This window comes from Berghia stephanieae, chromosome 12 (assembly GCF_034508935.2).
Source record: "Berghia stephanieae isolate SIO BIC M18660-M18661 chromosome 12, UCSD_Bste_1.3, whole genome shotgun sequence".
Lineage (NCBI taxonomy): Eukaryota > Metazoa > Mollusca > Gastropoda > Nudibranchia > Aeolidiidae > Berghia > Berghia stephanieae.
Window position 1 is genome coordinate 4,891,744 of NC_088371.1, and position 9,261 is coordinate 4,901,004.

At 36.7% G+C, this 9,261-nt stretch overlaps 1 protein-coding gene across 2 annotated transcripts in view; it reads right to left on the bottom strand.

Annotated features, from left to right (window-relative positions):
• The window catches only part of LOC144957764 (uncharacterized), a 21,577-nt gene extending 15,707 nt beyond the window's left edge, over nucleotides 1-5,870 (bottom strand). Inside the window, exon 1 of one of the 2 annotated variants that reach the window (XM_078889174.1) lies at nucleotides 5,794-5,870. The gene's annotated coding sequence lies outside the window, so the exon portion shown is untranslated. Of the gene's footprint in view, nucleotides 1-5,648; nucleotides 5,753-5,793 lie in introns of those variants that run through there. The other variant, XM_078889175.1, reaches the window with a different exon arrangement.
• Nucleotides 5,871-9,261: the final 3,391 nt, after the last annotated feature.

The window sequence follows — 9,261 nt, forward strand, 5'->3', positions numbered from 1 at the left end:
TCTGATGTCACGTCCGCCCAGCAACGAGCAGCTTGGTTCTAAACAAAGAAAATCGGTACTTTTCATTATTCGTGCTGGCTATAACATGTCATGTGATCAGAATGTATAAAAGTCAAAGCATGATCAGATTTATAATGTTTTTTTTTTCCCTCTAAATACGCTATAATGCTCCTCAGAGAAATATTTCATACGGGCGTCCGCCATTGTTCCGATAGTTTAGAGCCAGTTACTAAGTTACCATGCGTCATTACGATGGAAGTGACGTTACGACTGTTGAAGAGTATTCTTACTGAACTGTGTTAACCAGACTATAACCGTTCAAGCTTACACATAGTTTTGTGTGTTGGTCCGTTATACTTCAGGATGGCAATGGTGTGAGCTTATCCAAGAGCACACTATCTATAATATGTAAAAAACAGATTTATAACTTTTCGATTTGCCAGTAAATCTGCGCGCTTAGGCAAAATATTTAACATGGGCTGTACGGAAGACTTTGACCTCCAACCCTATAGATAGAATGCGCTTGGCCAAGGAGTTCACAACATTGCCATCCGGAAGTATAACGGACCAACACACAAACTCTGTGTAACCATGAACTTTTATAATCTGGTTAATACAGTTTAGTGAGAACAACTCAAAAACGCGGATGGTAAAAACAATAACAAAGACATGAGTGACGTCATCTTCGAATTATCTATAATATTTTAAAAGAAAAGATGATGTTACTTCGACCACTACTAATGACAAATCAATGTTTACTTTCCTTTGACGATCCTGTCCTAGCGCACGCACCTTTTGTAAACGTACGTTATGATGGCTACATATCGCAACATTATGATGTATATATCAATGTTGAATTGTGGAATATTAATTTAATAACCGTATTGATGAATTCTCCCCTCATCAGTATTTTCCCAAAATGGCAGGCTAACCTAGCAGAAAAAAAAGATGTTTTAAACTCAAATAAACTCTCTACAGAACAACTTTTTAACCAAAGATCACGTGATGTACAAAGTAAATCTCTATAGATAGTTCGAAGTTGACGTGACTCTGGTCTTTGTTATTGATTTTTGCCATCCGCGTTTATGAGTAATTTTCACTAAACTGTATTAACCTGACTATAAACGATCATGGTTACACAAAGTTTTGTGTGTTGGTCTGTTATACTTCCGGACGGCAATGTTGTGAACTCATTAGCCAAGCGCATACTATCTATAAGAAAAATGTATATTGTGTCGTAACAAATGTGACGATTTTGCTGTAGGTGGTAAGGAGAGGGTTAATCCAACCAACATGTTATATCGTTTTTTCTATGACGACTATAATATATCAGCTTGTAACACATACTTTCTTTCTATTGTAAAAAGTCAACTACTACTATTAGAACTATTCTTTTAATAGAATTGTAAAATATCTAAATAACTGGATGAGCCGTTTTTTAATAATATAAAATCTTGTAGATAACACTATCTAAAACTTCAGCGAAAATATGATGCAAATTATTGTGGCATTTGCGCGTCTTAATTCTTAAAAAGAAGACACTCTAAGAGCTAAGTTTGTAATCGTGGGACCAAAACAGGCACGTGAGGGTGCTACATAGACGATTCCTAATTTCTTATATAATTAGGAGAATTATAATGAAAATAATGTCAATGGTGACAAAATTTAGTTTTGCTAAAAATGGCAACGAAAGTTAAGATCATCGCCATTTTACTCTCGGCAATGTTGCTTCATTTTTTTTCTCCGATATTGTATTTCTGATCACGTTTTTGAAAAAATACTGCATCTTTTCTGTTTCCCAATTTATATTCATAAAATATTGACAGTCTATGTTTAAGGGTTTGTTGTAGTTGTGTTTAGAATTTGAAAGATATTCAAATAAGAGTCTCAGAGTTACAAGCTGACAAGGAGCGGAGCGTATTTTTGTGACCACCTGAAATAGATGTGTTCGTGTGTGTGTTTGTGGGGGGGGGGGGGGAGTAACTTTAAAACTGCTCGATCAAATATATTTTGCTAAGAATATAAAAACATTTTTGCTCAGTTTTTGATTCACATGTGTTATTTTTTTAAGTTCTTCATCAAGTTTATACAATGACAGAAATAGTTTTTCAAAGATTTTAAAAAGTGTGGATAAAGTTAACATACTTTTTGGACGTTTTAAAAAACTATAGATAGTATATATATGCGCTTGCCTAAGAAGCTCACAACATTGCCATCCGGAAGTATAACGGACCAACACACAAAACGATGTGTAACCTTGAACGTTTATAGTCTGGTTAATACAGTTTAGTGAGAATTACTCATTAATGCGGATGGCAAAAAACAGTGCCATAGACGTGAGTGACGTCAATTCATTCTATCTATAACTACTATAGTTTTGATGTCAGATTGACGAGTTTTTTGTTTAATTTCCATACAGAATGTCCAAAAAGTCTTTCTCTGATTTCAAAGACTTATTATTCTAAAACTATTATAGATATTTGAATCTGGTATACCCCATCTTTTAAGGAAATGTCATCCATTTATCCCCATTGGTCACAGATCAAGATAACATCACCAAAGTTGGCAATATCAACTAAAAAGTAAAAGACCTCATTTTTCTCTCCTTTTTTTCGATATAGTAACATGCGACAAATAATATCGCTGTGTGTAAGGTGATTACATGAAACAAATCGACAAAATAGCCCAACAACGTTTCATAGCCCAGTTTGCAGATCATTACAGGAGAGTGAAACGATAAAGAAAACAACAAATAAGCAGGTATTCTAGATTTGCTAAAACACAAAAGCTACAAAATACACATAGAGAACTCGAAAATAACTTGAATTGCCTTATAGGGAATAAAATCAGCTGAGGACGAGAGACGCATGCGCACAACCAACATGACGTTCCCTCTCTAATAACGATTCCCCTGGTGACGTCACAGACTATGGGTGACGTCCAATCAAGGGACGCTACTCTTCCGCTAATCTCATTCCCTATAGATAGTATGCGCTTGGCTAAGAAACTCATAACATTGCCATCCGGAAGTATAACGGACTAACACACAAAACTACGTGTAACAATGATTTTTTATAGTGTGGTAATACAGTTTAGTGAGAATCACTCACAAACGCGGATGGCAAAGTACAATAACAAAGGCTTGAGTGACGTCATCTTCGTTCTATCTATAGATAGATGAAGTTAACGTCATTTGGGTCTTTGTTATTGGTTTGTTTTGGGTTTTTTTTTGCCATCCACGTTTATGAGTAAATCTCACTCTTAACTGAATTATCCAGAATATAAAAATTCATGGTCACACAGAGTTTTGTGTGTTGGTCCGTTATACTTCCGGATGGCAATGTTATGAGCTTCTTTGCCAAGTGCATACTATCTATAGCTAGCCATAGCAACCATATCGAGGCGCATTGAGTAAAAGATAATAACATACAAAATGTAAACCAGACAGCCAAGTACGTATAAAATTTCTAATTTCTTTTATAAATGAAGATTTCCTTCAAATTTGAATAGATCTATTAGCATTTTAAAATGTCTTCATTCAAAATATCACAGTGAAAATATTCTGGCTCGTAAGTAGACTGAAAAAAATCAGTTTGTTTCTTTTTAAAAATAATGAGAACGTTTTTTTAAGGCGCACATCTATAATGTATGAAGGATATTCTTGTTTAACCTCAAAATTATGCAATAAGATTAACTCTCTTCTTACAAGCGATTTTCAGGATTTTCCCCAAAACTTCACACCCAACTAACACAAAAATATATTTTGTATCACTCAAACACAATAGCACTAAAGTTCTTGCGATACATAATTTCTTCAGCAAAACATGCTCGACAACACACTGTTCAGTTTCTTTAAATTTTATGATGTAGCTACAAAAAAAGTTTGAATAAGAAAAATGTTGGTTGTATCGTAAGGAAGTTTCCTATAGTTGGTAAGGAGAGGGTGAAAGGATTCCTTTTGTTTGTAGTCAATGATACAAAAAAGTTGTTGTTTTTGTTAAGCACAGCCTCAGTGAAGGTATCTATCTATAATCCGAGACTGAAAAACAGAGACAGAAAGTTTCGAGAGTGGCAAAAAGGTTTTAATAGCAGATGTTACGTATCGAGAGCAGGTCATGTCAAATCGGTAAACATCCCCTCGAGCCTCGCTCATATGTTCATTTGTGATATATTATAACACGGGTTTTCGCAGCTTCTAACTTCAGTTGAGTGATTACTTCTCATTAAATTATCTCTATATCAGACTAAAGATGGTTCGAAGATGACGTCACTCGGGTCTTTGTTATTGTTTTTTTTTTTTTTGCCATCCGCGTTTATGAGTAATGCTCACTGAAATGTAGTAACCTGACTATAAACGTTCATGGATACACAGTTTTGTGTGTTGGTCCGTTATACTTCCGGATGGTTATGTTATGAGCTTCTAAGCCAAGCGCATACTATCTATAAACTTTGACAGTTAAGTATACCATATACTCAAATGCTATGTTTACCAACTTGACAATACATAGGTATGCGCTTGATTAAGAAGCTCACAACATAGCCATCCGGAAGTTTAAAGGACCAATAGACAAAACTGTGTGTTAACCATGAACGTTTATAGTCTGCTTAATACAGTTTAGTGAGAATTACTCATAAACGCGGATGGCAAAAATCTAAAATTTCTTGTGCAATGCATGAGTAAAATATTAGGGAGCAGGCACTGGTGTAAGATTTGTTTTTTTTTAATCTGAAAAGGAGTGTATGAAACAGTGATGCGGGATTGACTTTTCGTTTTGTATCTTTCGATCACCACTTTTTTTTGTATCATTGACTTCAAACGAAGCGAGTTCTCTATTTCTAATTGCTTAATTTTGAGGTTAAACTAAAATATCCTTCATATAGAGATGTTCGCTCCAAAATAACGTTCCCATTTTTTAAAAGCAACAAACTGATAAGGGCAGCGTGGTTCAGATGTACGGTCTTTGCTTCGTACCCGAAAGGTACCGAGTTCGATCACCCGCAGCGGCGCTGTCTGGCCTTGAGCAAGCCATCTCACCCTTGCTGAATTTGCGGCGCTGCACTTCGGCTGACGCCTGGGTTGTTCCAGTCTTCCCTTGGCAATAGACCCTAAAGACAAATTTCCCCTATGGGATGAATAAAGGGAATTTTTTGTTCTAATTTTTTTATTTCATTTTTATTTTTTCCGCATTGTTCTGCGCTGTTTCATATATACACCTTTTTCAGATTTTTACGCTATGCACAAAATTTTATTTTAAGCTTCGGGTAATCCAGAAAATTGTAGAGTATTGAGACGATTTGAAGTATATTTTATACACTTTACAGCTTGTATTTTAGCCTGACATGTTGCCAGATTAATGCAGTTAGTCACTAAAAAAATGGAACTAAACTTATCCATTTTAGTGACTAACTGAAAAAAAATGGAACTAAACTTATCCATTGGCGCTGAAATGACCTAAATGTGTTGCTAGTGCTGTAAAACTCTTTAAAACAAAAGCAAAACAAACTTATCAAATACAATTTAAGCGCATATTGATAATGGACGTACATCTACAGTAACAGCCGAGCCACAAAATTATTTAAAATGATTTTTCCACACAATTTATATAATAAATAGAGCTGAAACCAAATAACATCATAAAATATCTCACTGTTTGATTTTCTTCCTGGTCCCAGAAATTAATATATTATATATATTCTTATCACAATAACAGCAATATTGCAGAAATGACAATCTTAATATAAAGATATATATAATATGAATAATGATAATATAAATAATAATTTATAGCTTGCCTATGACCCTGGCTGTTTCGCTAGCTGCTATGTTGAATGTTACGACCAAAATGAGCATGGCTGGCGTGGAACCGAAGATGTAATATGGGATTCCGGCCCGCCCACTTCTGTGACGTCACCAAAGATACGGGAAGCTTCCTAGCTGTAACTTTCTATCCCCCTCCCCCCCCCCCCCCCCCCCCCCCCCCCCCATCCCCTCTGCGTGAGGAGGAAGAGGAGGCAGTAGATTCTGGATCGGCAGGATTCTATGATATGGGTGTGGATGAAATGGTGGTGGCCTGCCTGCTTTATTGGTGGGTGGGTTATCCTAAATAAATTATTATCATCCAAAAACTGAGGATTGGTGTAAGTAGATAGATAGATAGATAGATATAGATAGATAGATAGAGAGAGAGAGAGAGAGAGAGAGAGAGAGAGAGAGAGAGAGAGAGATGGGAGAAGATGGTAAAAAAATTACAGTAGAATCGCGTTAACTCTCCATTTGTTGGGGCAATTAGCGATTTTTACAGCATAACCAATTTTTTTTGTAACACAAAAAAACCTGAACTTTTATATAGCGCAATATCCACTAAACGTGCTCAAAGCGCTTTACAAAGAGTCTCTGACCAACAGCAACACGTAATATGTAAAATGAGACATGACGCCTGTTAGGCGATATTACATTTTTTTCCGACAAAGACAACACTGTTAACGGCCAGGTATTCATTTACACCTGAGTACGGTGAGAGAATATGAGTAAAGAGCCTGTTCCAAGGACTCAACTATGCGCCGAGAGAGGCTCGAACCCAGGACCTTCCGATCCGAAAGCGAGTATCATACCACAAGACCACATAGGTTCATAGGAAGGTGTACTTATTAGCAGGTAAAATAACCCAAATTGTTATGGGCTCCTTCGTGTGATGGAAAAACTCAAACCGACGTAAAAATGTCTATAAGAACAATGTCAAATCAAGCTCATAATAGGATTCAATAGTCTGATGTCACGTCCGCGCCCAGCAACCAGAAGAATGGTTCTAAACAAAGATTATCGGTACTTTTTATTCTTCATGGTGGTTAGAACTTTTTCACATGTTATATGATCAGAATGTATAAATGTCAAAACATGATCAGATTTATGTTTTTCTCCTCTGGATACACTTTTATGCTCGTCGGAGAAGTATTTCATAAGGGCGTCCGTCATTGTCCCGATAGATTAGAACCAGTTATTAAGTTACTATGCGTCATTACGAGGGAAGTGACGTCACAGTTTTTAAAGCCTATTGCGTTCAGTTATCGGGCACCACCAAATAATATGTGCAAAGAATTGCGTCACAACGAAGCAGACGACAACCACCAAAATCAAATGAACAGTAGGTTTTATCGACGTTCACTTATTTGTAGATCTAATAACCCATCCTTATGGGCTCATTGTTGAAATGGATATGTCCAAAAAATGACGCAAAATAGTGTCCATTACAACAATTTTAAATTGGGCCTATAAGTGGATTCGGATGTCAGTTCTTTTTTTTTTAAACTGATCTTTTGTATAGGGCAATATCCACTAAATGTGGTCAAAGCGCTTTACAAGGGGTCCCAACACGTAATAAATAGATCGAGACATTACGCCTGTAAGGCGATATTACAAATTTTTTTTTCCACAGAGACAACCCTGCTAACGACCAAGTACTCATTTTACACCTGATTATGGTAAGGGAATGTGTGTAAAGAGCCTTTTCCAAGGACTCAACTATGCGAGGCTCGAACTCAGGACCTTCCGATCCGAAAGCGAGTGTCATACCATTTGACCACATAGCAGCATGTCAGCCCTGCATATTTGTAATATAATATATTAATAACAAACGCGGAATTGGATTCAATAGTCTGATGTCACGTCGCCTAGCAACGGCGACCATCGTGGTTCTAATAAAAAAAGCGGTACTTTTTATTCTTCATGCTGACTAGAACTTTTCATATGTCTTGTGATCAGAATGTGAAAAAGTCAAAACTCAAAACATGATCAGATTTATAATGTTCATTTTTCCCCCTATGGATACGCTTTTATGCTCGTCGGAGAAATATTTCATAAGGGCATCAGCCATTGTTCCGATAGTTTAGAGCCAGTTACTAAGTTACCATGCGTCATTACGAGGGAAGTGACGTTACGACTGTTGAAGCGTATTAAGTTATGATCAAAGACTACGAAAATACTCATTAATAGGGAGTCTATGAATTATCACGTGTTAATGTGGGGCTATGTGGTCTTGTTGTATGACACTCGCTTTCGGATCGGATGGTCCTGGGTTCGAACCTCATTCGGGCATAGTTGAGTCCTTGGAAAAGACTCTTCACTCACATTTTCTCACCGTACTCAGGTGTACAATGAGTACCTGGCCGTCAACAGCGTTGTCTCTGCCGGAAAAAAAATTATAATATCGTCCAACAAGCGTCATGGCTCGTTCTACATGTTAAATTGTGCTGTTGGTCAGGGACCGTTTGTATAGCTTTTTGAGCACATTTAGTGCATATTGCTCTATATAAACGCTCCAATTATAGATAGTTCGAAGATGACGTCACTCAGGTTTTTTTTATTGGTTTTTTTCCATCGGCGTTTATGAGTAATGCTCACTGAACTGTATTAACCTGACTATAAACGTTCATGGATACACACAGTTTTGTGTGTTGGTCCGTTATACTTCCGGATGGCAATGTTATGAGCTTCTTAGCCAAGCGTATACTATCTATAATGTAATCACTTGTCATTGTACATGTCTGCTACATTGAATTAAAACTAACATTTCTCGCAGATTTTCAAAAACTGTCTATACAATATTGATGACTTTTATGTCGAATTTTGGGGGCCCCAATGGCTCAGTGAGTAGAGTCCTCCCTCGCTTCATCTGGCGGGCAGAATGGGTGTGCATTATCCTTAAACGTATACCACCAATATTGGAGACTGTATAATAAGGTTCCATTATATGTTAGTTGTCTATTAATAAAGGCGTCTCGTAGAGGTATTTGAATATTAATATTTTTATTGTCCATAGTTTATAATATTATGTAATCGATTCATTTACTACTGACAATAGATAGAATGAAGTTGACGTCACTCGGGTCTTTGTTATTGTTTATTGCCACCCACGTTTATGAGTATTTCTCTCTTAAACGGTATTATCCAGACTATAAAAGTTCATGGTTACACAGAGTTAATGTTGGTCCATTATACTTCCGGCAATGTTGTGAGCTTCTTAGCCACGCATCCTGTCTATAGATAGAATGAAGATGACGTCACTCGGGTCTTTGTTATTGTTTTTTGCCACCCACGTTTTTTAGTAATTCTCTCTTAAACTGTATTAACCAAACTATAAACGTTCAAGGTTACACACAGTTTTGTGTGTTGGTCCGTTCTACTTCCGGATGGTAAATTGTGAGCTTCTTAGCCAAGCGCATCCTATCTTTAGGATTTTGCAAGTCGTGTACGTTGTTTCTATG